Source organism: Phyllobates terribilis, unplaced genomic scaffold (genome assembly GCF_046119375.1).
Source record: "Phyllobates terribilis strain yellow unplaced genomic scaffold, ASM4611937v1 Scaffold_44__1_contigs__length_10104851, whole genome shotgun sequence".
NCBI classification, from domain to species: domain Eukaryota; kingdom Metazoa; phylum Chordata; class Amphibia; order Anura; family Dendrobatidae; genus Phyllobates; species Phyllobates terribilis.
Genome location: NW_027362804.1, coordinates 7,241,076 through 7,267,403, shown reverse-complemented (window position 1 = coordinate 7,267,403; position 26,328 = coordinate 7,241,076). Strand labels below are relative to the sequence as shown.

General features: G+C 48.5%; 2 long non-coding RNA genes across 2 annotated transcripts in view; one reads left to right on the top strand and one right to left on the bottom strand.

Moving 5' to 3' along the window:
* The first annotated feature begins 437 nt into the window (after positions 1-437).
* Positions 438-26,328, top strand: part of LOC141191450 (uncharacterized) — a 34,729-nt gene continuing 8,838 nt past the window's right edge. Inside the window, exon 1 of the long non-coding RNA XR_012265426.1 lies at positions 438-505. This is a non-coding gene — a long non-coding RNA (uncharacterized lncRNA). The remainder of the gene's footprint in view (positions 506-26,328) is intronic.
* LOC141191449 (uncharacterized) lies at positions 13,504-26,047 on the bottom strand. Its single transcript, XR_012265425.1, has 3 exons — positions 25,871-26,047; positions 24,101-24,262; positions 13,504-14,340 (listed from the first exon to the last, which is right to left on the bottom strand). It is a non-coding gene; the product is annotated as an uncharacterized lncRNA (long non-coding RNA).

Genomic DNA, 26,328 nt, shown 5'->3' with positions numbered 1-26,328 from the left:
TCTATGGAGGTTCAGAATAATACAAAGGGTTGTAGATGTGTTAATAAAGACTACAATGGAAGTCTAATAACAATACATGGGCACTGATTCCCTGTGGGCACCTGAGATCAGCCACTGAAGCTGTAGGGGGGCAGTGTTAGCTTATATATGCACATTTATATGGAGGGTGTTTGTACATATCCCTATGGACCTGTCCCACATCTATGGATTATTTTACATAAATGAACACTGTCCCATTGTGCAGCAAAGGTCTATACAATAAACTGTGTACACCACTGTCTAATGAGGATAATAGAACTGTACTGGTTATTGTATCATTATGGGATGTAATTGATGGCTGTCGTAGCGCAGTGTTTTAATAATTAATTTACTACATCTTTTTACAGAAAACCACATTGGCAGCACGGCATATACAGTAAAATGTTACATGCATATCACATCAAGTGAAAAATCCCCATGGAAATGCCTCTACTAAAGCACGCTGCTATAAAAAACACTCTGTAAAGTAAGTCCACACTGCAGCATGAATATAACGTGCAAGCTAGAAAACAGGTTTGGCCAAAAAATGTATCCATCAGATAGATGTCAACTGTATACTTTTATAATATAGATCTGGACAAGGGTATATATAGCATAGACAGGATTGGGTTTATTAAGGATTGCATTCATACGACAACCCTACAAGGGAACCTGTCACGTGAAAGAATGGCTATTGACCTGCAGATATGCAGTTAATCTGCAGGTTATTTGTCAAATTTATATAGAGGTCTCAAAAAGTCAGAAATCATAAAGGGATCTAATAATAAAATGTAACCTTTATTTATACAATGCTAAAAAGTCATAAATATGATCTAGGACATAAACAAAAACTGCACCCAAAACGTGAAAATATATGAAAGAAAAATATTATTTCTAAAACCAATTCAAATTGCTGTATGTGAACCTCTCTGATGACCCTCAAATGCTCCCATGAAGGGAGGAAAAAAAGCCCCATGTTTAGGAAGTTGGTGAAATGACGTTGAAGGGAAAGGATCTAGGCTGAGATCCTGGATCCATGGATGAATGGCCTATGGAGTTTGAAGATCGGTTGATCACTGGGCTGGATAAATGTGCTACAGTTGTGGAATCTGTCGTCTGGATTTGATGAACTTTCTTAAGGACTGTTGCTACTGGATACCTGTGTTTCTATCGTTTTATCTTGTCGTCTGGAGGAGCGAGGAATGTGAATACAAACTATACTGGTTGACGATACGAAATCTGTGAGCCAACCAAAAGTTGGGAAACAGTGAGTATCGCCTGGTACAAAGGCAGTTGAACTACCGCCCCAGGAAGGGTATCTTGTGCACTGGGGACAATGTATTTTGGCCATTTACCTAGAGTCGTAGTAAAACCTTTGATGTAAGTGTAGCACCCCGAGGGTTCGGCCGCTACAGGGGTATTGCACCTCAAACCAGAGGTGTGATATTCCACTCCCGGGTAAGGATGGAGTGTGGACCAGGACTCAGTAAGCTGCATGCACCACACACACCCCATTTCCGAGGGACAGCTCAACGGTGCTCCCACTAGACAGAAGTGCAGGCACGACAGCATCTGTCCCTGGCTGGAGTGGGGAGGGGGAGGAAAACCCAGTGGTGTAGGAGCAGATAGGGGTGGGTCTCTGGGCATAGGAAGGAGCCCATTGGTTGCTGGTCACCTGGGCTCATGGTCAGAGGGAGGTATAAAAGGTGGGCACCATCTTAGGTCTTGGTTCAGTTCAGTCTGTGAGGAGAGGTTGAGAGGAGAGCTGACAGGGAGCAGCAGCTCAGGCTGAGTGCTGCTCCAGAGGCAGGCCTAGAGAAAAGGCCAGGGCCTGAGAGGAGAAGGAGAAGTGGGCCTGGAGAAGAGGCCAAGGGAAGGAGGAGAAGACAGAACAGGAAGGAACAGAAAGGGAGAAGAAGAGACAGAGAAACAGAAGGGCTCAGGAACAAGAAGGTGGAAGGGACCCTAAGAACCCACGAGAATACAGGGTGAAGGGTCAGGCAGATTAAGGGTACCGGATCCCAAGTTGGTGGAGGAGAAACTACCCTCAGCCAAAGACCGGTCGTCGTGATGATTTATTGGTGCAACACCTCATCAAACCTGCTAGGAAGGCACCATATAGGACAGCGGAGGACGGGGCCCACGTTTAACCGCACAGGTCCGCGGCAGCTGGACAAAAGTGGGTCACTGGTGAGGCAGGCCAGAGAAAGGACAAAAGGGGGTCCTGAGCCATACTTCTGAACTGCCTGGGAGTTGACCGAGCCCCACACCTGGTGGACGCAGCACGGCTCGGGCGGTCACTACTGGTGCCGAAGTGACCCGGAGCACATGAACTGTGAGTAAAGACCCTGGACAGTAACTTGTTGTCTGTGTGCTCCTTTGCGCCTCCAGCACTACCGGTACTGGGACTCTCACCACCATCACTCCCACCATTCACTACACTGCCCTGGGGTCGCACTCTTCCCATGGGGAGTCACACCATCCCAGCTGCATATATCATCAGCCCCAGCGGACTGCCTTGCAGCGGCGGTTCCTAATAACCGCAATCCACGGGTGGCGTAGTCGGACATTATCTAAAGTACGGTAGAAGACTACCATTGGTCTGACCACCCTGAGCCGCGGGACCAGGCCGCCATTACTACTCCCAGCGTCTCCCTATTGCCCGGTTCCGCGTGCCCCACGGCCCAGGGGGCGAGTCATAAGAGATGAACTATTGTTGCATCGTTAACTTGTCTTAGTGATTATTGCAACCCACAACCTCAGATCTTCACATACAGGATTAGAAAAACATTATTGTTTTCTTTCAAAAGCAATATCACATCTGTCCATAGATTGTGACTGGCATTGGACTTCAGCTCTACTGAAATAAATGGAGCTGAGCTGCAATACCACACAGAACCTGTAGACAGGTTGTGGTGCTGTTTTTAGACAAAAAACACAAGTTTCAGATCATGGACAACACCTTTGAAGAGTTAGGCTGCGTGCTCACTATGTGTTTTTCAAGCGTTTTTGCCGCCAAATTTCCGCAGCGAAAACGCTTAAAAAAACGCTTGGTAATACCTGCCCCATGGTCCCCAATGATAATCCGCATGTGCTGTGCACATGCTGCGGAAATTTCCGCTGCGGATTATCATTGCGGAAAAATACGCAGCATGTCCATTAATTTTGCGGACACGCAGAGTAATTGCCGCCATTGACTTGCATTGAATCGCTTAATATCCGCATGACTACATGTGCACATGCGGATATTAAGCGATTCAATGTGCGGATGTTACCCGGGTCTGGAGAAGAGGGGACTCGGGTACCATAGAACGTCGCGTGACCTGTCACATGACTAAATGACGTCCTGAAAGGTCCTTTCACACCACCGCGAGCCGTACAAGAGACAGGACGCAGCGGAGAAATGACCGGGGGCCATCAGAAGGTGAGTATAATGTTTTTTTTATTTTTTACCATTGTTATTCTTTTTTTTAACTATTAACTTGGCCACACTATATAAATTCATGCCGGTTGCATGGATTTACATAGTGTGACCAAATTGTCAAGCACTTTTATAAGCAATGCTAATATCGCTTGGAAAAGCGCTTGATAACCCGCATGCAGAAATGCATGCAAAAACGCTTGACAAACGCTTCTACCTGGCAAGAAAAACGCATGTAAAATCCGCATCCTTTCTTCCTGCCAGGTAGATGCAGCATTTCTGTAGCATGGGCACTTAGCCTTATGCAGTACTTCTCTCTTTTGTCAGATATTCAGGTGTAAAGAAACACTGCTGTACTCCCAGGAATAGGATTCACATTTTTACAATAAGTTCCCAGGGTCCGCCCGTGGTGTAGAGCTCCAGAGACATTTTTTTCTCCATATTATTAATTAACGCTTACAATATTCTAAATCCAGATGTAGCAGCCACTAATAAGACAGCTGTAGTCCACTACTAGCGCACAGTGATGTGGTGCGCGCCACTATTAACATAGCACAGCATATGGCGGCTGCTATATCAGTACTCTAGAATATAAAAAATAATTTCCATATTCTAAATATACATGAGTGCAAATAATAATTATTTTATAGCACCAACATATTCCGCAGCAATTTACAATACTTGTAAAAACAATATCAGACATTACATCGTAACACATAATTCAACAAAAACTAAAAGGAGTGAGGGCCCTGCTCGCAAGAGCTTACAATCTATTAGAAAATAGCAGGATGAGCAAAAGGGGCTTGTATTGTATAGTCCAGTCGTCATTCTAATAAATAGGGGTATTCACATAACGCTTCATGAACCAGTCATCAGTCAGTACCTGTATAAGGACAGATACAAAGTGCTACTGAGTGCACGGATTGTTGAGAATAGATGACAGAAGGTACAAGATTCTAAGAATTTAAGAAGAGAGAACGGGCAATGATTAGATTAGTGAGGTACTGTGATAGGCTAGTCTAAAGAAATGTGGTTTTGGAGCACATTTAAAACTGTGGATACTGGGAATTAACCAGATTGTTTGGGGTAATGCATTTCAGAGAACTGGAGCAGCATGAGAGAAGATTTTGAGTGGGAGGTTTGGATTATAGAGCATGTCAGGATACAGTCATTAGCATAACAGAAAACGGAGATAGGGTGGTAGACAGAGGTGAGGGAGGAGATGCAGGGTGGTACAGAACTGTGGAGAGTGTTGTGGGTGATATTGATAAGTTTATATTGTACTCTTTAGCAGATGCAACCAGTGCAATGACTGAAACAGGGTGGAAGCATCGGTGTAACAGCTGGACAGAAATATGAGCCCCGCTGACGCATTTAGGATGGATTTGAGAGGAGAGTTTAGTAAAAGGGAGAATATTTAGTAGAGTTGCAGTAGTCCAGATGAGAATGAATCAGAGCAAGGGTTTGAGCATACGACCTATTATATCGGACGAGTGTTATCCTTGGTTTTCACGGATAGCCCTCGTATCCATGTTATTATATTGGGCTGTGCACTTGACCCAGTCATCCGAGGGAGAAAAAAAAATAAATTGGTGACATGTCATATTTTCATCCGAGTGTTGGATCAAAATTGGCAATGCAAGTCTATGGGTCCGTGGAAAACATCTAATCTCACTCGGTAGACATCCGAGTTCAGTCCGATGTCCACGGACTGCCATAAATCGAGAAGGGTGAACAATATATTTTTTCCCACCTCTTAATGTGACTGGAAAGCCTAAATGGCAGTGGATCAGGCCTTCCCTTGGCCTCCGGCAGCTTATCGGTACCCCACAATCGCTTTAGCAGTAACTTCTCCATTTAAATGCCGCTGTCAGAAATTGACAGCATAATCTAAATGGTTAACAGCTGCATTTGATGCTTAGCGCCGGCAATTGCTGTTTGAGACAGATGCCAGCTGTGTGACAGTCAGCGTTTACTGTGTGTGAACCAGGTACAGCTCCTGATCCCACTTCACACACTCGGTCCCATTCTAAGGCAGAATTTTTAGGCGGGCATCTCACAGGGCAATATTTTGCCACCCATTGAGATAAACTTCTGACCGTCACCTGAAACGAGATGCTAATCTGCAGTATATATATAGGACCAGCGACGGACAAATGATTGGTGCAACCTGTGCAGCTGCACAGGAGCCCAAATGATAAGGGGGCCATTACAACCTCCAAAGCAGCTTCTGTCAGGCACATTGAGCCATATACTTTTTTTGTGTTTGTGTGACAGTAATGGGGCATTGCCTCGCACCACTATCAGAGGAGAGATGGTCGCACATGTGCAACTCACTCTCTTGTCTGCTATGACCTATGGAATCTGATTGGGCAACTGCTAAACTTTTCCATGGCACTGGGTGTGACGAGTCACCCTAAGGGTGTGTGCACACATCATCATTTTCGGGTGGAAACTAGAATGTATTGGCTCCTTCCAGGTCCTGACTGCAGGACCTGGAAGGAGCCCATGCATTCTAGCGTCTTTACTAGTGAGCCAGCCAGAATGTATGGGCTGTAGTCAGGACCTGGAAGGAGCCCATACATTCTGGAAGATAGCAGAATCTATGGGGTCCTGTCAGATTTATATTATTGGAGGCAGCAGAATCTATGGGGTCCTGTCAGGTTTATATTATTGGAGGCAGTAGAATGCATGAGCTCCTGTCGGGTATATATTATTGGAGGCAGCAGAATGTATGGGCTCCTGTCAGGTATATATTATTGGAGGCAGCAGAATGTATGGGCTCCTGTCAGGTATATATTATTGGAGGCAGCAGAATGTATGGGCTCCTGTCAGGTATATATTATTGGAGACAGCAGGATGTATGGGCTCCTGTCGGGTATATATTATTGGAGGCAGCAGAATGTATGGGCTCCTGTTGGGTATATATTATTGGAGGCAGCAGAATGTATGGGCTTCTGTCAGGTATATATTATTGGAGGCCGCAGAATGTATGAGCTCCTGTCGGGTATATATTATTGGAGGCAGCAGAATGTATGGGCTCCTGTCACGTATATATTATTGGAGGCAGGAGAATGTATGGGCTCCTGTCAGGTATATATTATTGGAGGCAGCAGAATGTATGGGCTCCTGTCTGGTTTATATTATTGGAGGCAGCAGAATGTATGGGCTCCTGTTGGGTATATATTATTGGAGGCAGCAGAATGTATGGGCTTCTGTCAGGTATATATTATTGGAGGCAGCAGAATGTATGAGCTCCTGTCGGGTATATATCATTGGAGGCAGCAGAATGTATGGGCTCCTGTCAGGTATATATTATTGAAGGCAGCAGAATGTATGGGCTCCTGTCGGGTATGTATTATTGGAGGCAGCAGAATGAATGGGCTCCTGTTAGGTATATATTATTGGAGGCTGCAGAATGTATGGGCTCCTGTCGGGTATATATTATTGGAGGCAGCAGAATGTATGGGCTCCTGTCAGGTATATATTATTGGAGGCAGGAGAATCTGTAGGCTCCTACCAAGTATATATTCTTGGAGGCAGCAGAATGTATGGGCTCCTACCATGTCCTGACTACAGCCCATATGTGGCGTCCTGCTACGCCTAGGTGCCACACAACCCAGTTGGGTGCATGGATTGACTTCTCCACAAGAGGCCCTCACTACATTCATACACTTCCACCCTTCCACCTCACACCAGCTGAGGGAGCCCATTAGGGACATATACATAGGGAAGGTGAAGCCAGGAGCTGAGTTCGGAGTTGTGAGAGAGTGTGCTGGCACTTAGACCAGTGAAGAGGCAGCACGCTGGCTGCTGTGCTTAGGCGAGCCAAGGCCTACGGCACGAATGAGGAGTTAGGGCCCCGAGTGTGGCTGACGGCAAAGAGAAAAGTAGAGAGGAGTTGAGGGGGCAGAGGAGCGTACCAGGCTCACCCCGAAATATATACCGGACATCGGGTCCGCGCCTTCCGGGTTCCTTCATACCCAGTAGGGATCACCGGACACCTGGAGGACTACAAGTCCCAGGTCGATCAACGCTGACTACAGCACCAGGGCTAGGAGTCACGGAGGCCCCAGTGTCCAGGGAGAGTGATCTCCAAGAGAAGGCCCTACCACCAGGTCAGCAGGTGCAAGAGAGAGAGACAGTAATTAAGCCATGCCCTGCTCCAGGCAGGTCAGAAGCTTAGCAAGTGGAAGCGACGGATCAGGAGGCCCTATACCCGCTCACTGGGGAGAGTCCAGAAATGCACCCTGCCTACCGAGTACCCTGGACCATACCACACCGACACCAGTAAAGGTACCGAAGCGCACCCCCGTGTGAGTGTCTGTCATTTCTTCCTGAACCGCCCTGGCTGTCTCTCCCCTGCACTGCTAAACATTACCCCCCACGCTGCCCTGAGGCCCGCACCACCTGTGGGGAGCCGTTCCATCATAAGCTGCCCTAACATCTGCCTCAGAGGACTTCTCCGCAGCGGCGGCTCCCTTTAGCCGCAATCCACAGGTGGCGTCACAAACTCTTATAATCCCCTGTAAATATTTCCCCTTTTGTTGACCTCCCTGGGCCACGGACCGGGACAGCCACCATAATATCCCCCGCAAGCATCCATAGGCCCGGCTGCTGAGTACTCCACGGCTCTGGGGCCCTGAAACAGGTTAGTCCAGCCAGCATGCAAGATAAAAATAAAATGCTGACGGAACAGTTCATCCGGGGGTTGAGGTCCCAGGAGGAGAGCAGAACTGTACGGTGGTGGGCCTTAGATCATCCAGATGCCAACTTTGACACCCTTAAGGACATGGCTATAAAGGGTCTGCAGTCCGTGGAAACAACAGATACTGCTATCCAGCGCTACCAGGGTGGGGCCACCCCAGTGCCCACAGCGCCCACTGCTCCTTCATTAACGGCTGAAACAAAAATGCAAACAGTGCCTCGTAGCGAGCTGGACAGACTACGCTCTGAAGTGCGCCAGTTAAGTAAAACCCTGGCCACTGTCCTGAGCACCCTGCAGCTACAGACGGAGCCTGAGCCGGAAGGAAGGATCCTACTGGCCGACAGCCCTGAAGATGTCCCCTGGATGAGGAGAAGAAGGAGGACAAAGCCACCCCGTAGGAGAACAACGTCACCCCGGAGGAGGACAACACCACCCCGTGGGAGGACCAACGACCAACGTCGCCCTACAGGAGACTTCATCTGCTACCGCTGCCACAAGGCAGGTCGCAGAGCGCAGAACTGTCCTTTAAACGAGCAAACCCTGGGGCCGAGGGCCGACACCCAGGAGTAAATCAACCAGGCCTATGAAACTGGTACCATCGGTTCGTGTGAGGAAGACCTTTCCTGTCCATTGTGCTGGATGGCATTGCGACACCTGCCCTGCTGGACACCGGCTCGCAGGTAACCATCATACCTGATGTCCTCTACAAAAGGTACTGGTCTGTAGATGAACTCCAGCCACCAGCCCGAACCTCTCTGTGTATCCCTCTAACGGCCTTTCTCTTAACCTAGTAGGGTTTAAGGATGTGACAGTGAAGGTGGGGAGAGCGGAACTAAAAGACCAAGGACTGATTGTAGTGGAGTCTAATCCTGGTGATACAGACTTGTATATGATACTTGGTACAAATATTGTTGGTAACTGGGAGAAGTGTTGTTTTTGCTCCAACAGATTGCTGACACTGCCAAACCAGGGCAGAGGAAGGTGCTCCAGAGAGAGATACGAGCCCTCCTGTACCAGCAACAGGTAAAGCTAACAGGTGGTGAGATCGGTAATGTACGGGTGACAGACCCGATACCCATTGTGATTCCCCCGATGAGTGAAATGCTGATTTGGTGTAGGGCAGCAATAGGTCTCAAGGACAGAACTACCAGGCGGTAGTGGAGCCCATTGGCTCAGAGCACAAACCTACACTCTTAACTGCCAGAGGGGTGGTTGATGCACGCAATGGGAGGGTACCCGTACGTCTCCTAAATTGTGGGGAGGACGAAGTTAAATTACCAAGATACGCCACTGTTGCCCGGTTGTATACTGTGAATGATGATGCCATACACACAGTATAGTTCTTGACCTCATCAGACACTGTGGAGGACAATGACTCCGAAACCCAGGTGGAGGATTGGTGTCAACAGCTCCATATTGGGACTGACGCCACTCCTGTCCATCAAAAACAAGGTGTACACAGGGTGGTCCAGGAATACGAACAGGTATTCAGCAAACACCCACTTGATTTTGGGAGGATTAAAGGGGTACAACACCATATACCCACAGGTGACCATCCACCCATCAAAGAACGTTACAGACCCATACCACCAGCACACTACCAAAAAGAGAAGGAAATGTTGCATGATATGAAGAGAGCAGGGGTAATAAGAGATAGTTGTAGCCCTTGGGCAGCTCCCCTGGTCCTGGTCAGGAAAAAGGATGGAAGCATGAGGATGTGTGTAGATTACAGACAGGTAAATCGCATAACACATAAAGATGCATACCCTTTACCCCATATAGAGGAATCCCTGGCTGCACTAAAGTCTGCAAATTACTTTTCTACCCTTGACCTCACTAGTGGGTACTGGCAAGTAGCAGTTGCTGAGGAGGACCGGGAGAAGACGGCCTTCACTACCCCGATGGGACTCTGCGAGTTCAACAGCATGCCGTTCGGACTCTGCAATGCCCCTGGAACGTTCCAGAGATTGATGGAGTGCTGTTTGGGACACCGTAACTTCGAGACCGTGCTGCTATACCTGGATGACGTAATAGTTTACTCCAAGACTTATGAGGACCATTTGAAGCACCTGGCGGAGGTATTTGAAGCATTGTCCGGTATGGGATGAAATTGAAACCTTCCAAGTGCCACCTGCTTAAACAGAAGGTTCAGTAGCTGGGGCACATCGTCAGTCCAGAAGGCGTAGCACCAGACCCGGATAAGGTCACAGCCATCCAGAAATGGCCAGAACCGAAGAATCTCAAGGAGGTACATCAGTTACTGGGACTGGTCGGGTACTACCGGAGATTTGTAAAGGACTACACCAAGAAGGCAGTGCCTTTGCAAGATTTCCTGGTAGGACAGTCCAACAGAGGCAAAATCCCCCTTCCAGTGGGGTAAAGAACAGGCTGAGTCCTTTGCAGTGATGAAAGAGATCCTGACTGGCAAACAAATCCTGGCCTACCCTGACTACAGCCAACCTTTCCTGCTGTACACTGATGCCAGCAACGAGAGACTAGGAGCTGTGTTAAGCCAGAAGCAGTATGGCAAAAGGAAGGTGATAGCCTATGCCAGCAGGAAGCTTCGTCCTACCGAGAGGAATCCAGAAAACTATAGCTCCTTCAAGTTGGAGCTCCTGGCCTTGGTCTGGGCCATCACTGAACGATTCAAGCACTACCTGGCCTCCACTAAGTTCACGGCCTATACTGACAACAACCCCTTGACGCATCTAGAGACAGCCAATTTGGGAGCAATGGAACAGCGTTGGATGGCCAGACTGTCAAACTATCAGTTCACCATCAAATACCGGACAGGCCACAAGAACGCCAACGACAATGCCCTGTCCAGAATGCCTCACCAGTCGGACAATGAAGAAGAAGTGGATGACCTGGAGGAGATTGAGCTACCTGCCTTCCACAGAAATGGGATGGTACACGAGCAGCGCACCTCCAGGAGGTATCGCGGTAAGACACTAAACCCGTTACCTCATTACAGTTGGAAGGAGACCCAGGACAGCGACCCGGTTGTCAGCCGTATCAAAGAACTGATAACCCAGGAAGGTTACTCCCTGGAGAAGGACGCTCCTCCACAAGCCAAGCAACTGTGGAATGAGAGAAGCCGGCTGTTCATCTATAGAGAGAAGCTGTGCCGGAGGTATGTCAACCTTAGGACCCATGAGATGGTATGGCAGATCGTAGTGCCCAGGACAGACATCCAGATGGTGTTGGAGGCCTACCACGATCGAGCAGGGCACTTTGGCTGGAAGAAACTGGAAACCCTCCTGAAGAGTCGGTTTTATTGGGTTGGTATGCGGAGCTCCATAGAGAGATGGTGCCGGGATTGTGGACCTTGTAGCCTCAGAAGAAAAGACTACAGCAGCCAGAAAGCACCCTTGCAGTCCATCAAGACCACCCAGCCCCTGGAGATCTTTGCCCTGGATCATGTCAAGCTGTCACCCAGCAGGTCAGGATACTCCTATGCCCTGACCATGGTGGATCACTACTCCCGGTTCCTGGTGGTAGCCCCCATCAAGGATCTGATGGCAGAAACTGCAGCAAGGACGTTTCAAGCATACTTCTGCAGGCCCCATGGATACCCAGATAAGATGCTGACGGATCAAGGCCCTGCTTTTGAAGCCGAGCTGTTCAAAGAGTTTTACCATCTGTACGGGTGTAAGAAGATTCGGACTACGCCGTAACATCCTCAAACCAATGGTCTATGTGAAAAGATGAACAATATCGTCATAGACCGGCTGAAGACTTTACCTCTAGAAGAAAGGAATCAGTGGCCAGACAAACTACCTGACCGGGTAGATTTGTACAATCACATACCTGTGATTTCCACCAATTGTGCTCCAGCGTACCTCATGAGAGCAAGACGGGAAAGTTGCCCATGTGTATTGCCAAGTTTTTAGCAATAAGGTTCGGATATGGCTTTAAAGAAGGCAACCATTTGTAATATAACGCAATTTTATTTATAATAGATCATTTGAAAGATTAAATACAGAATCAAAGGAATAGTATGATATTATGATATTGCGTACACTTTTGTAGATTAAAGGTTACTAAGGTTAAATACTTATAAAGGTTACATACTTACTATTGGATAGAAGAAGAAAAAGATTTCCCTAGTACCATATACATCATCTGTCCGGAAACTTCAGCTGGAGAAGTGCTCAGCGATGGGCAGAGAATGCGTCCTAGGTCCTACACTTTGAAGAGCGTCTTCTTCAAAGGCCCACAATGCTTCTGCCATAACTGAATTCTTCAACAGCTTTATACTTTAGAAAAATGCTTACCCAACCTAATATTACGTGAAAGTTCATAGGTTGTTGTCCAACATTCAAATCCCTCGACAGTGGCCAGCTATCACAGATGAGCAATACTGGACAAGACCTGTTCACGGACCATTCTACTTCTGTCATAATGTTTACATATGATAAGAGTAAATCCTACAGCGGGTTATAAATCAGAACAAGGTTTTCTTTCCAGACAGTATATTGTGCTAAGAAGCTATGTATCAGTGAGATACATTCACAGATAAAGTATACCTTAACACAGAATATATAATTAGAATATTGATTAAAGGTTGGATACATCATAATGGGTTTCAGATAGCCACTTATATTTTTGGTACTACAATAAGCTTCTCCATCTTAAGCCATATGTCTGTAGTTTTATTTACAATTTTGTGCAATCGTCTGTCTCTGGTTCTAGCAAACACAGCGTATACAAAGAGCTAATTCCCTTCAGTAATAAAGATTAAACCTCAAACTTAACCTAATGCTTTAGTATGTCTGGACTAATGACCCCTACTCTACTGAGGTAAGACACCTACAAATGCTGAGATGTCTGGTTTATATTTCAATATGGATTTGAAATATAAAATAGCCATTTTTCATGTTCATACTACAATCCACCCTCAGTTATCGGAAACCATATATTATTTATATCCAACGCCATATCCCAAAGGAATAACTTCAACAGATGAGCGACATAGAGATAACAAAGAAGGAATACATTGTATACAGCAACATAAAGCAATACATGCACAAATTATTGCAAAAATTACTCCTAAAATATAGCGTAAGTACCCAAAATCAGGCAGCTAGGAAAATAACCAGTCCCACCATTTACCATCACTTCGTGTGATGTGATTAACATCATCCTGTAACTGATCTATTTGAGACTGCAAATCTTGGCTGTGATCAGACAGATTAAAACAACACATCCCACCAAACTCTTGACATCCATGATTATGAATTAACAACAAATAATCTATGGTTGCCCTATTTTGTAAAATTGCTTTTTGGTAACTTTGTATATCCAATAATATATTCTCTAAAGCTCTACTAGTAATATTTATTGATCTAGCCACAAGAAAAGATAATCTACCTACAGTATGGGCAGCATATACCGCTATGACAGGGGATCCTACCATTGTCAAATATATTCCTAGAATTTCTGATTCAATTAGTAAGTTTACGTTATAATTACAATTTTCTGATAAGCGAAAAAAATCCCCTTTTTGAAGGCTTAATTTTACGAGATGGGAAAGTTATATTCCCACAAGAAAACATCCACCCCTTGGGCAATTTTGCATGTTGTATGTATGAGGGGGAAGTTACTGTATTATTACACTTCATATTTTCCCCGACATTATTTTCTTACAATCTTTACCTGTACGGGAACTACAAATAATATCAATCTCATTATTCCCTGTTTTTCTTTCTATTTTCATTTGCTGGCATTTACCTATTTTATTTTGGTCGCAAGTCATTTGATAACATAGCTCAGCAGATGCAATCTTTTGAGTCTTTATAGTGATCATATCTTCAGTAATAAAATCTTCTCCAGTACAGTTTATACAAGCGTAATACGGGTTGTATGTATAATTCTGAAGCACATCTCCTTCTTCTACCTTCTCAACTTGGATAAATCCCCCTATCAATTTGGTCCACAGTCGTAAGGGGGTTGGTATAGCTACCATACAAGTTTCCAACACATTTGTAGCTGTAGCAGTCTTTGCCATACAAAAATGGCTCATGTTTGTCAGTTGCGCCAAGTAACTCCATAAATTCTGCTTAATTTTCCATAAAACCTCATTCTCCTTCTCCGGCGTTTCTCTTTCCCTTCTGTATAACGGTTGGGTAGTGACAGAGACCAAAAGGACCGTGCCTGTAACACCGATCATCCACCATCTCCAATTTTGAGTCTAAAATGGAAATATATATACATTAGTCTCTGAGATAACACCTGTCTGCAGGAACATGTTCCCACTTCTCTTGTCCTGGCTTCTTCACTTTTAACACATTGTCTGCCCCTAGGGCGATCACCTCTGCAGGTTCTGGAGGACCTTAATCTCCAGGTTGCTTCACCAAGATTTTTGCACCATCATTCAGAAAATGAGTGGAGCCAAAACCTCTGTCTCCTCCAACTGTTATTATTGTAGGAGCTGTTCCCTTGATTATTTTCATTTTCTGAATAGACAAAATTAATAATTGAGCTATTCTGTCTCCTTTTTGGATCAACAAGTCACTATCCCCACTATTCAACAGGAGTACCTTGATTTCACCTTGATCATCCTGATCTATCACTCCTCCCATCACTTGAATTCCTCTCAGGGCCAAACCTGATCTTGGAGCTATAAGACCAAAATGCTCAGGAGGCATTTGTAATCCTATAGCAGTTGTGAAGGAGACCCAGGACAGCGACCCGGTTGTCAGCCGTATCAAAGAACTGATAACCCAGGAAGGTTACTCCCTGGAGAAGGACTCTCCTCCACAAGCCAAGCAACTGTGGAATGAGAGAAGCCGGCTGTTCATCTATAGAGAGAAGCTGTGCCGGAGGTATGTCAACCTTAGGACCCATGAGATGGTATGGCAGATCGTAGTGCCCAGGACAGACATCCAGATGGTGTTGGAGGCCTACCACGATCGAGCAGGGCACTTTGGCTGGAAGAAACTGGAAACCCTCCTGAAGAGTCGGTTTTATTGGGTTGGTATGCGGAGCTCCATAGAGAGATGGTGCCGGGATTGTGGACCCTGTAGCCTCAGAAGAAAAGACTACAGCAGCCAGAAAGCACCCTTGCAGTCCATCAAGACCACCCAGCCCCTGGAGATCTTTGCCCTGGATCATGTCAAGCTGTCACCCAGCAGGTCAGGATACTCCTATGCCCTGACCATGGTGGATCACTACTCCCGGTTCCTGGTGGTAGCCCCCATCAAGGATCTGATGGCAGAAACTGCAGCAAGGACGTTTCAAGCATACTTCTGCAGGCCCCATGGATACCCAGATAAGATGCTGACGGATCAAGGCCCTGCTTTTGAAGCCGAGCTGTTCAAAGAGTTTTACCATCTGTACGGGTGTAAGGGTGTAAAATTAATAATTGAGCTATTGACGCGCCCCTGGGCCTGTGTCGCGCTGCGTTGCGCACGCGGGAGCTTACCCGGAGCCGGATCTGTTTAGGGTTGTAGTCTCGTGGCGGTGACCCGGTCCGTGCCCAGGGAGTCAAACTGGACGGCAGTCTGTTAGCGGTAGAAAATGGTTGATGACTACGCCACCCGTTGAATGCAGCCAGGGGCTGCTGCTGCAGGGCAGACCGCTGAGGCCGGTGGAAGGATGGTGCAGCGTGATAGTATAACCCCCAACGGGAGGGGTATGGCCTCAGGGCAGCCGACGTGGATGATGGGGGTAGCAGGAACCACTCAGAGACGGTATGGTAGCGTTCAGGGTCTTTACTGGTAACAACGATAGACCCTCCCGGAGTACTTGCTAGCGAACGGGGCCTGGTCAGTCCTTGAGCAGATGGGATCTCCCCTGGCCAGGCGTAGTTGTAGGCCTCCCAAGCTGACTGTACTCTTCTGGCTACCTTGCTAGAAGCTGATGTAAGTAGCCCACGTCCCTGAGTGTACCGTGTGGTGCTCACCCGTATGGCCGGTGACTCGGGGCCTTCTAATGGCTTCCGCTCCACGATGGCGGTGCTGGTCCCACGCGTGTGACCGGGCCTTCGGGCTTCTGGGCCAGGGGACCTGAAATCCCCTGCCTGACGGATTCTGCTGCTGGGTAGAAGTTAGTCCCCACAGCCTCGGACTCCGGGTCCGGTAAAGAATCTTCTTAGTCAGGGCGAGCTCTTTAGCTGCCAGCCCCTGACTCCTTGTGACTCTGCTGCTTCCTATGCTGCTCTTGTCTCTACTCTTCCTGGACTCACTAACCCTGCCTCAGCCCCGGGTTTATACAGGGGAAGTTCTTCCCCTCCCAAGGCTGGGCAGGAGGTGTGGCATGCACAGGATCCCTGACCAAAGGACCTCCCACCTGCTCTCAGACGTAATATCTCTATCACTGTGACAACCAGACCCCTGGGGTGTCACACTCCCCCCTAGTGAAATTTAGTACTCCGGGACTAAACACTTTTTAGAAAAATATAACAAGGTATATCAAAGAACAATAAAATACAATAAGGAAACACAATAAGATGGTCACGGATGTCCGCAACCGGGTGCAGTCTTTGAAGAAAAGCAAAGGTGTCCATTTCACCAACACAGGGAGACGTAACCAGGTAGGGGTCTGTCCTACCCCGAGTCCTTAACAGTCTCTAGTCCATCCTGGGTTACGCTCCAACTATATACAAAGGATTCCCGGTAAATCCACCGAAGACTCCTAAAAACAACTAGAAACACAAAATTACACACAAGCAACAATAAACAGGTAAACATTGTAAAACAACTTAAACATTTAGATCCTCCAACGTGCGGGTAACTGGCCTCTAGTGGCCCTAGTGGACCTACGGAGCTGACTGTCTGGCCCTGAACTACAGGGTGTAGGAGCTGTCAAGGGTAAACTGGGCAGCTGTCTACCGGCTCTTTGTCTCACTAGGGGTACGGCAGGCTCACTATAAGCAGAGGGTGGATTCTCCTGTTCCGCTTGGGTGGAGTCTTCTGCCTCCTGGACCGGCTGCTCTTCCAGCTCTACCCGTTGCTCCGTAGGTTCTTGGGATGATGGTTGGAGGAAGGTGAGTACGGGTACCACAACTGCACCATTGACTTGAGTCCAAGACCGAGGGAAGTCCCCGAGCACGGTACTAACCATATCTTCCCTTTCTTCCACGGGTCGATGGTCTTCCTGTTCCTCCTCAGGGTTCCTCAGTTGTTCGGGGCACTTCTTCAGGTGGTCCCGGGATACAATGGCTGTGGTTTCCCCTCCGTCTTTACTGATGGTACAGACCTTCGGGTTCTCGTGGCTTGAGGGCAGTACGGTGTACGGGTCCTTCTCCCACTGGTCGTCCAACTTGTGGAGCCGTCTCTTCCTCTTCAAGACCTGCTCTCCGGGTACCAGGGGAACAGCGGGAGCATACTGGTTGTAAGTCTTCTCTTGTCTTTCCCTAGCCTGACAGAGACTTCGCTCCACGCTCTCCTGTACTTTCCGGTACTGCTGCTGCCTCTCTGTGTCCCAGTCCGCTTCTGGTGAAGTGTCCTCGGGCGTCAGGACTCCCATTTCCAGGTCAACAGGTAACTTACCAGGTCTTGCCCTCATTAGGTAAGCCGGGGTACAGTTGGTGGAACCTACCGGGATGTGGTTGAATAGGTCCACCAGATCGGGCAACTTCTCAGGCCACAGACTGCGTTCTTCCAGGGGCAACGTTTTTAGAAGATCCATTACCACCTGGTTCATTTTCTCACAAAGTCCATTAGTTTGCGGATGGTAGGGTGTCGTCCTTATCTTCCGGCAGCCATACAGATTGCAGAATTCCAGGAAGACCTCCGCTTCAAAGGCAGGTCCCTGGTCCGTCAGCACTTGGTCCGGGTACCCGTGTGGACGGCAAAAGTGCTGCTGGAAGGCTCTAGCTGCTGTTCGAGCCGTTAAGTCCTTGACGGGGACGACAACCAGAAACCGGGAGTAATGATCCACGATGGTTAACGCGTAGACGTAGCCACTTCTGCTGGGGGTCAGTTTTACATGATCCAAGGCTACCAGTTCCAACGGTTGCCGGGTGACGATGGACTGCAGGGGAGTCTTCTGGCTGGCCCGGTCCTTCCTTCTCAGATTGCACGGGCCACAGTCTCTGCACCACTTCTCGATGGTTCCCCTCATGCCTACCCAGTGGAACCGCTCGCGCAGCAGGAACTCCAGCTTTTTCCACCCGAAGTGTCCAGCTCCGTCATGGTATGCCTCCATCACCATGGCTGCGTCTCTTCGTGGCACCACTACTTGCCAGAGTAGTTCATGCGTCCTGGAGTTAACCATTCTGCGGCACAACTTCCCCTTGTAAAGGAACAGTCGACTCTTCTCTGCCCATAGTTGTTTGGCTTCCTCTGGAGCGTCTGATTCCAGGCTAGCCTCCGGGCGAGTCAGCATCTCCTTCACCAGTCGGACGGCAGGGTCGCTGTCTTGCGTTTCCGCCCAGTTGTAGTGAGGTAAGGGGTTCAACGTAGCAGCCTGCTTACTCCTTACCCGGTGGGAATACTGGATAGTCCCATGACGGTGGAACGCAGGGAGTTCAACTTCTTCCAGTCCCTCCGGATCTTCTCCTCCGTCCGGCAGGTTGGGCATCCTGGACAGGGCGTCCGCGTTGGTATTGGAGCGCCCTGCCCGGTATTTAATTGTGAACTCGTAGTTGGACAGACGGGCCATCCACCTCTGCTCCAGGGCACCGAGTCTTGCCGTGTCCAGGTGTGTCAGCGGGTTGTTATCCGTGTATACGGTGAACCGGGAAGAAGCGAGGTAATGCCTAAAGCGCTCGGTGACTGCCCATACCACGGCCAGGAACTCTAGCTTAAATGAGCTGTAATTTTCGGGGTTCCTTTCGGTGGGTCGCAGTTTTCGGCTGGCATAGGAGATTACTCGTTCTCTCCCCTGCTGAATCTGGGACAGTACGGCTCCTAGCCCGATGTTACTGGCGTCGGTGTAGAGGATGAAGGGCTGGCTATAGTCCGGGTACGCCAAGATTTCATCCCCCGTGAGGGCCATCTTCAGCTGGCGGAAGGACTCTTCTTCTAGCTTTTCCCATTTGAAGGGCGGCTTCTGGTTCTTGGCCTTCCGGGACTGGCCTATCAGGAGGTCCTGCATAGGTGCTGCCTTTTTGGTGAAACCGGGAATAAACCTTCGGTAGTAGCCTACCAACCCTAGGAACTGCCGCACTTCTTTTACGCTGGAGGGGCTTGGCCATCCCTTAATTGCGGTGATCTTATCGGGGTCGGGAGCCACTCCGTCAGCGCTCACCACGTGTCCCAGGTATTGCACCTTTGGTTTCAGGAGGTGACACTTGGAGGGTTTCACCTTTAGGCCGTAACTCGCCAGAGCTTCGAACACCTCCGCCAGGTGTTTCAGGTGGTCCTCATAAGTTTTGGAGTATACGATGACATCGTCCAGGTACAACAGGACCGTCTCGAAGTTTCTGTGGCCCAGACAGCACTCCATTAATCGTTGGAAGGTTCCTGGGGCGTTGCAGAGTCCGAACGGCATGCAGGTGAACTCGCTAAGTCCCATCGGGGTGGTGAATGCGGTCTTCTCCCGGTCCGCCTCTGCTACAGGAACCTGCCAGTACCCGCTAGTGAGATCCAAGGTAGAGAAGAAGTTAGCAGATCTTAAAGCAGCCAATGACTCCTCTATCCTTGGTAAGGGGTACGCATCCTTGTGTGTGATACGGTTGATTTTCCGGTAATCTACACACATCCTCATGGTGTTGTCTTTCTTTTTGACTAAAACTAGTGGGGCTGCACAGGGGCTACAGCTATCCCGGATTACCCCAGCCTCCTTCATGTCTCTAAGCATCCCCTTGGCGTGTTGGTAATGTGCAGGGGGTACGGGTCGATACCTCTCTTTTATGGGAGGATGATCTCCCGTGGGGATGCGGTGTTCTACCCCCTTGACTCGCCCGAAGTCTAACGGGTGTTTACTAAACACTCTCTCATACTCTTGAACCACCCGATAGACTCCTTGTTTCTGGTGTGAGGGAGTGGAGTCAGTACCCAGATGTAGTTGCTGACACCAGTCCTCCATGTCTTTCTTAGAGCCGTTACCTTCCTCCGGGTGAGATGGAGGCAAGGGTTCCACAGATTGTATAGAATTTTGATTAGTGGTATATAATTTGGCTAGCGTGGCATACCGGGGCAGGTACACTTCCCTCTCCCCGATATTTATTATGCGAACGGGCACCCTCCCATGGCGTACATTGACCACCCCCCGTGCTGTCAAAATGGTGGGCCTACTGTCTGAGTAAACTGGTTCTACCATTGCCTGGTAATCTCTACCTCTCAGACCAATAGCTGCCCGGCACCAAATCATCATTTCACTTTTTGGGGGCATGGCAATAGGAAAAGGGTCACACATTCTTACGCTACCAATCTCACCGCCGGAGAGTTCCACTTGTTGCCGTTGCATCAGTGCCCGGATCTCTTTCTGGAGCACCCGCTGCTCGCCGGAGCTGGCATTCTTGGCAACCTGCTGTAAAAGGAAAATCACCTCTGCAAGACAATTTTCAATTACATTAGTTCCTAGAGTTATTTTTGGGTGACTCTCATGTTTGTCAATATCTACAATGATCAGTCCCTGTGCGGCCAGTTCGACTCTACCAATTTTGATGGTCACCTCTTTAAATCCGATCTGTGGCACGGGCTGACCATTGCTGGCGATGATACTCAAGTCGTCGTCAGGGTAGCGGGTAATATCCGAGTCATTCCAGTACTGCTTGAAGAGCACGTACGGGATGGTGGTGACCTGTGACCCGGTGTCCAGTAGGGCACTCATGGGAATGCCATCCAGTACCACAGGCAAGACTGGACGTCCTCCCACATATCTGTCGCGCCAGTTCGATGGGCCTGGTGATCTTTTTCCTGGGGGTTGGCCCTCTACCCCAGGTTGTGCCCGTTTAAAGAACAGTACCTTTCCATATGTCCGGGTTGATTGCAGCGGCGGCAGATGGGTCGTCCGTCCTCGCTGTATCGGTCACTGGGTCTTCCTCTGGCCGGTGGGGTCCTCCTTGGTCGACGCCACGGGATGTCCTCCGGTCCGGATGCCAGCTGGATCTTCCCTGGAGTGGAAACCTGTAAAGACTGCACAGTTCGGGTTAGCGCAGCAACGCTTTTAGCTAGCTCTTGGACCTGATGGTGTAGGTCTGGAGCCGGGTCATTGTCCAAAGCCTGCGCATCAGCTCCCACAGGCCCTGCTGACAAGGGCGCCGCCTCCTGGTAGTAAGTGGTAGTGGGGCGTCTGTGGGTCACAACGCCACCTGGTGCCGGTTCTCGGAGCACCCGGATGGCTCTGTCCTTGAACTGTGCAAATTCTAGATGAGGGTCCTGTAAGGCCATTGCCCGCAACTGGGTGCGGTGGGCATTGCAATATAAACCCTCTATAAATTGTTCGGTCAACAGCCTGTCCTCGTTTCCCACTCCATTAGGGTCGGTCTGCTTAATGGCCCTCAGGGCCTCTTGTAGGTTGAGTGCATAGTCCCTTATACTCTCATGCGCTCGCTGCTTGCACCCGTAGAATCTAAGTTTAATCTCGGCTGAGGTGCGGGTATCAAAGGTGTCCTTCAGCCGGGTTAGTATCCCTGCGACAGTCTTCCTCCCAGGTGGCCAGGATTTTACTTCCCTTTTGGCTGCCCCAGTTAGTTGGGCCACCAGGATGCTCACTTTTTGCTCTTCTGTGAGGGGGTACACCTGGAAGAGGCTATCCAGCTTTTCTCTAAAGTCATGCAGGGTATGTGACTCCCCTGAGTACTGGGGTAGCCAAGCTGCTCCCGGGATATAGGGCATGGTGAAGGGCATAACTGCAACAGCGGTAGCGCTGGCGGGGGTTGAGGCAGTGGAGCTCTCCTCCGTATCCGACATCTTCCTCCCCCCTAGTGGACCGTGGCCTACCTTGCGATGATCCTGTTCCGTAGGCCGCGGCTCCGCAGTGGATCGTCAGGGTTGAGGACCTTCCGTCGCGCTCCTGTGACGTCGGCGTCTGCTGGGCTCCTTCCAGGACCTTACGCAACGTCCGGACGTGAGGCGGGGCTTCAGTTCTCGCGCGCTTTCGGAGTCCACGCCCCTCTTCTTCCCGCGCGGCGTCCTCAAGATGGCGTCCAATGGCGGGAAAACTCCACGGATGGCGGGAAGAAGGCTGAAGATGGCGCCGGATGGCGGGAAACTTCACCGATGGCGGGAAGAAGGCTGAAGATGGCGCCGGATGGCGGGAATCTTCACCGATGGCGGGAATCTTCACCACTGGTAAGTTTGAACAGTCTTTGCTTTTCAGGCACGCAGTACCCGGTGGTTGCGGGCACGTGATCCTGCCGACTACGCCAAAGTTGACGCGCCCCTGGGCCTGTGTCGCGCTGCGTTGCGCACGCGGGAGCTTACCCGGAGCCGGATCTGTTTAGGGTTGTAGTCTCGTGGCGGTGACCCGGTCCGTGCCCAGGGAGTCAAACTGGACGGCAGTCTGTTAGCGGTAGAAAATGGTTGATGACTACGCCACCCGTTGAATGCAGCCAGGGGCTGCTGCTGCAGGGCAGACCGCTGAGGCCGGTGGAAGGATGGTGCAGCGTGATAGTATAACCCCCAACGGGAGGGGTATGGCCTCAGGGCAGCCGACGTGGATGATGGGGGTAGCAGGAACCACTCAGAGATGGTATGGTAGCGTTCAGGGTCTTTACTGGTAACAACGATAGACCCTCCCGGAGTACTTGCTAGCGAACGGGGCCTGGTCAGTGCTTGAGCAGATGGGATCTCCCCTGGCCAGGCGTAGTTGTAGGCCTCCCAAGCTGACTGTACTCTTCTGGCTACCTTGCTAGAAGCTGATGTAAGTAGCCCACGTCCCTGAGTGTACCGTGTGGTGCTCACCCGTATGGCCGGTGACTCGGGGCCTTCTAATGGCTTCCGCTCCACGATGGCGGTGCTGGTCCCACGCGTGTGACCGGGCCTTCGGGCTTCTGGGCCAGGGGACCTGAAATCCCCTGCCTGACGGATTCTGCTGCTGGGTAGAAGTTAGTCCCCACAGCCTCGGACTCCGGGTCCGGTAAAGAATCTTCTTAGTCAGGGCGAGCTCTTTAGCTGCCAGCCCCTGACTCCTTGTGACTCTGCTGCTTCCTATGCTGCTCTTGTCTCTACTCTTCCTGGACTCACTAACCCTGCCTCAGCCCCGGGTTTATACAGGGGAAGTTCTTCCCCTCCCAAGGCTGGGCAGGAGGTGTGGCATGCACAGGATCCCTGACCAAAGGACCTCCCACCTGCTCTCAGACGTAATATCTCTATCACTGTGACAACCAGACCCCTGGGGTGTCACACTATCCTGTCTCCTTTTTGGATCAACAAGTCACTATCCCCACTATTCAACAGGAGTACCTTGATTTCACCTTGATAATCCTGATCTATCACTCCAGCCATCACTTGAATTCCTCTCAGGGCCAAACCTGATCTTGGAGCTATAAGACCAAAATGCTCAGGAGGCATTTGTAATCCTATAGCAGTTGTGATTGCCTTTACCACCCCTATTTCTAATCTAATTTCCTCATGAGAGTGTAAATCTAGTCCTGCTGCCTGTGGGGTGGCTCTATAAGATCCCAGAGCCCCTGGCTCTAGTTCCCAATAGAGAACTGTCTGTCCTGTGGTAGTAGCTTTTAAAGGCATGATCTGTAAATTGGGGGTAATCATTCTTATTAACGGTGTTTCCTGTTCTTGAAGTGACTACCATTGTCACTCTGAATTTGCAATGGAATACCGTAATATAATATTATGGTTTCCATGGTTTTAATGGTACTGTTAGCATTGGCCGTTTTACACGGACAAGCCATCATATACACTGAGTATGTATCCACAGCCGTGCATACATATACACACCCTCCATCTTGTGGAAGGGGGCCGATGTAATCTACCTGCCAAATTTGTCCAGGTAGTTTACCTCGGGCTATTTGACCCCTAACAACATGGGGGACAGGTCTTTGTTGTGAATGTTGGCATACTGGACATTTCATAATTGTTTCCTTGATTACATCTAACCTGATGGGCACCCTCTGGTCTGTGCCCATTGAGTCAGTCCGAGCAGCTCCTCAGTGGTGTCAGTCCGAGCAGCTCCTCAGTGGTGTCAGTCTTTACTGCATTCAGTGACTGATATTTTGGACTGTTCGTCTGCTACTGAGTTGAAGAATCTTTCCACGGGATCTGAAGCACAAATAGCATCAACATGAAACACAGTCACTTTAATTATTTGTACAATTGCCCAGATATCTTGCCACAACTCTTTTCCTCATACTTCTTTGTTATGTATACTTGTAGTCTGATAGCCCACTGCGTTCCACACACGGTTGTTACCTTGGTACCTAGCTGACCCTTCTGTAAACCACGCTTGTTTCCTCTGCTCAGGAATCAATTGTTCAAAGGGCATCTCCTGCTGCTGAAGTCCCATAGCGACTTTGCTTACCTTCTCATACAATGTGGAGATTCCACTAACTCCTGGTTTTGCTCTGTCCTGAATTGCCTCAATTTGCTTTCCTCCTAATTCTGTAGTTATAATCTTGCACTCACTGAATTGTTTTGGAGTTCCATTAATCAAATTGGCCTCCGCCCCTGTATCTACCAATATTTGTGGGGCGTGGCCAGCATGTCAATCACTTTTATCTGTCTCCCTCCATCGATCCCCCATTTCAGATGAAGACATCATATTAGAAGAAAATGATGCCCCCTTCTGTTGGGCTTTGAATTCCTGTATCAAGGATTTAACTTCAGCATAAAGATCCTCAAACCCCAGTGCTGTGGGCTTTGCTGGCGACGAGGAGGAAGTGGGCCCTTTCTCTCCCCGTGTCCCACCCGCCCCCTGCTGTGGGGATTCAGAATCTTTTACTGTAACCTTTCTATTATGTGAAACCTCTGACTTTTTATTAAGTCCTCTATTTTGATACAACTTCCACATCTCGTCAGTACCAATCCCATCTATTTTATCCCTGTGGACACCATCCCATTGATCAGGGCTACACTCTATTCCTGATTTGGCTATGGCCAAAGCAACTTTCTTTTTATTAACCTTCCCTCGTCTCCTTCTGTATTTATACTGCGCTACACATACCGCTGCCTTTTTTGCTAAATGCTGATATCCATCACATCTGTCCATTAATAACTTATTCTGACACTGTGCTATAACCAATGCATTCTGGGCCTCACACAACTGTCTTTCCAATTCCTGAACTTTTGTTAATATACATATTCTTTCCTCAAGCTGTTTTCTACATGCATGTAACAAAATCCATCCTCTCCTGCTCACAGCACCCAATTCCTGCTTTTTTTCCACTCTCACTTTTTGCAAGCATTCAATGACATCATCAGGTTCAGCATCATTCAAACATTTGTCCCATGATTCACTTAATCCAACACATTGCGACCACTCTTTGGCCAAAATATGGTAAGGAGCCTGCTCCCACCCTGGAATTTCTACAGAAACACTTACAATCTCTTTTTTCTTAAAGAGAGGCATGTTTTACGCAATATCACACTATCACACAGAGTCCCTTCTACTTTCCAATAAAAAGAACTTCTGTGCCTTCTGCGTATCCTGCTGACTACGCCAAATTATGTATTGCCAAGTTTTTAGCAATAAGGTTTGGATACGGCTTTAAAGAAGGCAACCACTTGCAATATAACGCAATTTTATTTATAATAGATAATTTGAAAGATAAAATACAGAATCAAAGGAATAGTATGATATTATGATATTGCGTACACTTTTGTAGATTAAAGGTTACTAATATTAAATACTTATAAAGGTTACATACTTACTATTGAATAGAAGAAGAAAAAGATTTCCCTAGTACCATATACATCATCTGTCCGGAAACTTCAGCTGGAGAAGCACTCAGCGATGGACAGAGAATGCGTCCTAGGTCCTACACTTTGAAGAGCGTCCTCTTCAAAGGTCCACAATGCTTCTGCCATAACTGAATTCTTCAACAGCTTTATACTTTAGAAAAACGCTTACCCAACTTAATATTATGTAAGCATGAAAGTTCATAGGTTGTTGTCCAACATTCCAATCTTGTGACAGTGGCCAGCTATCACAGATGAGCAATACTGAACAAGACCTGTTCACGGACAATTCTACTTCTGTCATAATGTTTACATAATAAGAGTAAGATAAGAGTAAATCCTACACTGGGTTATAAACCAGAACAAGGTTTTCTTCCCAGAGAGTATATTGTGTTAAGAAGCTATGTATCAGTGAGATACATTCACAGATA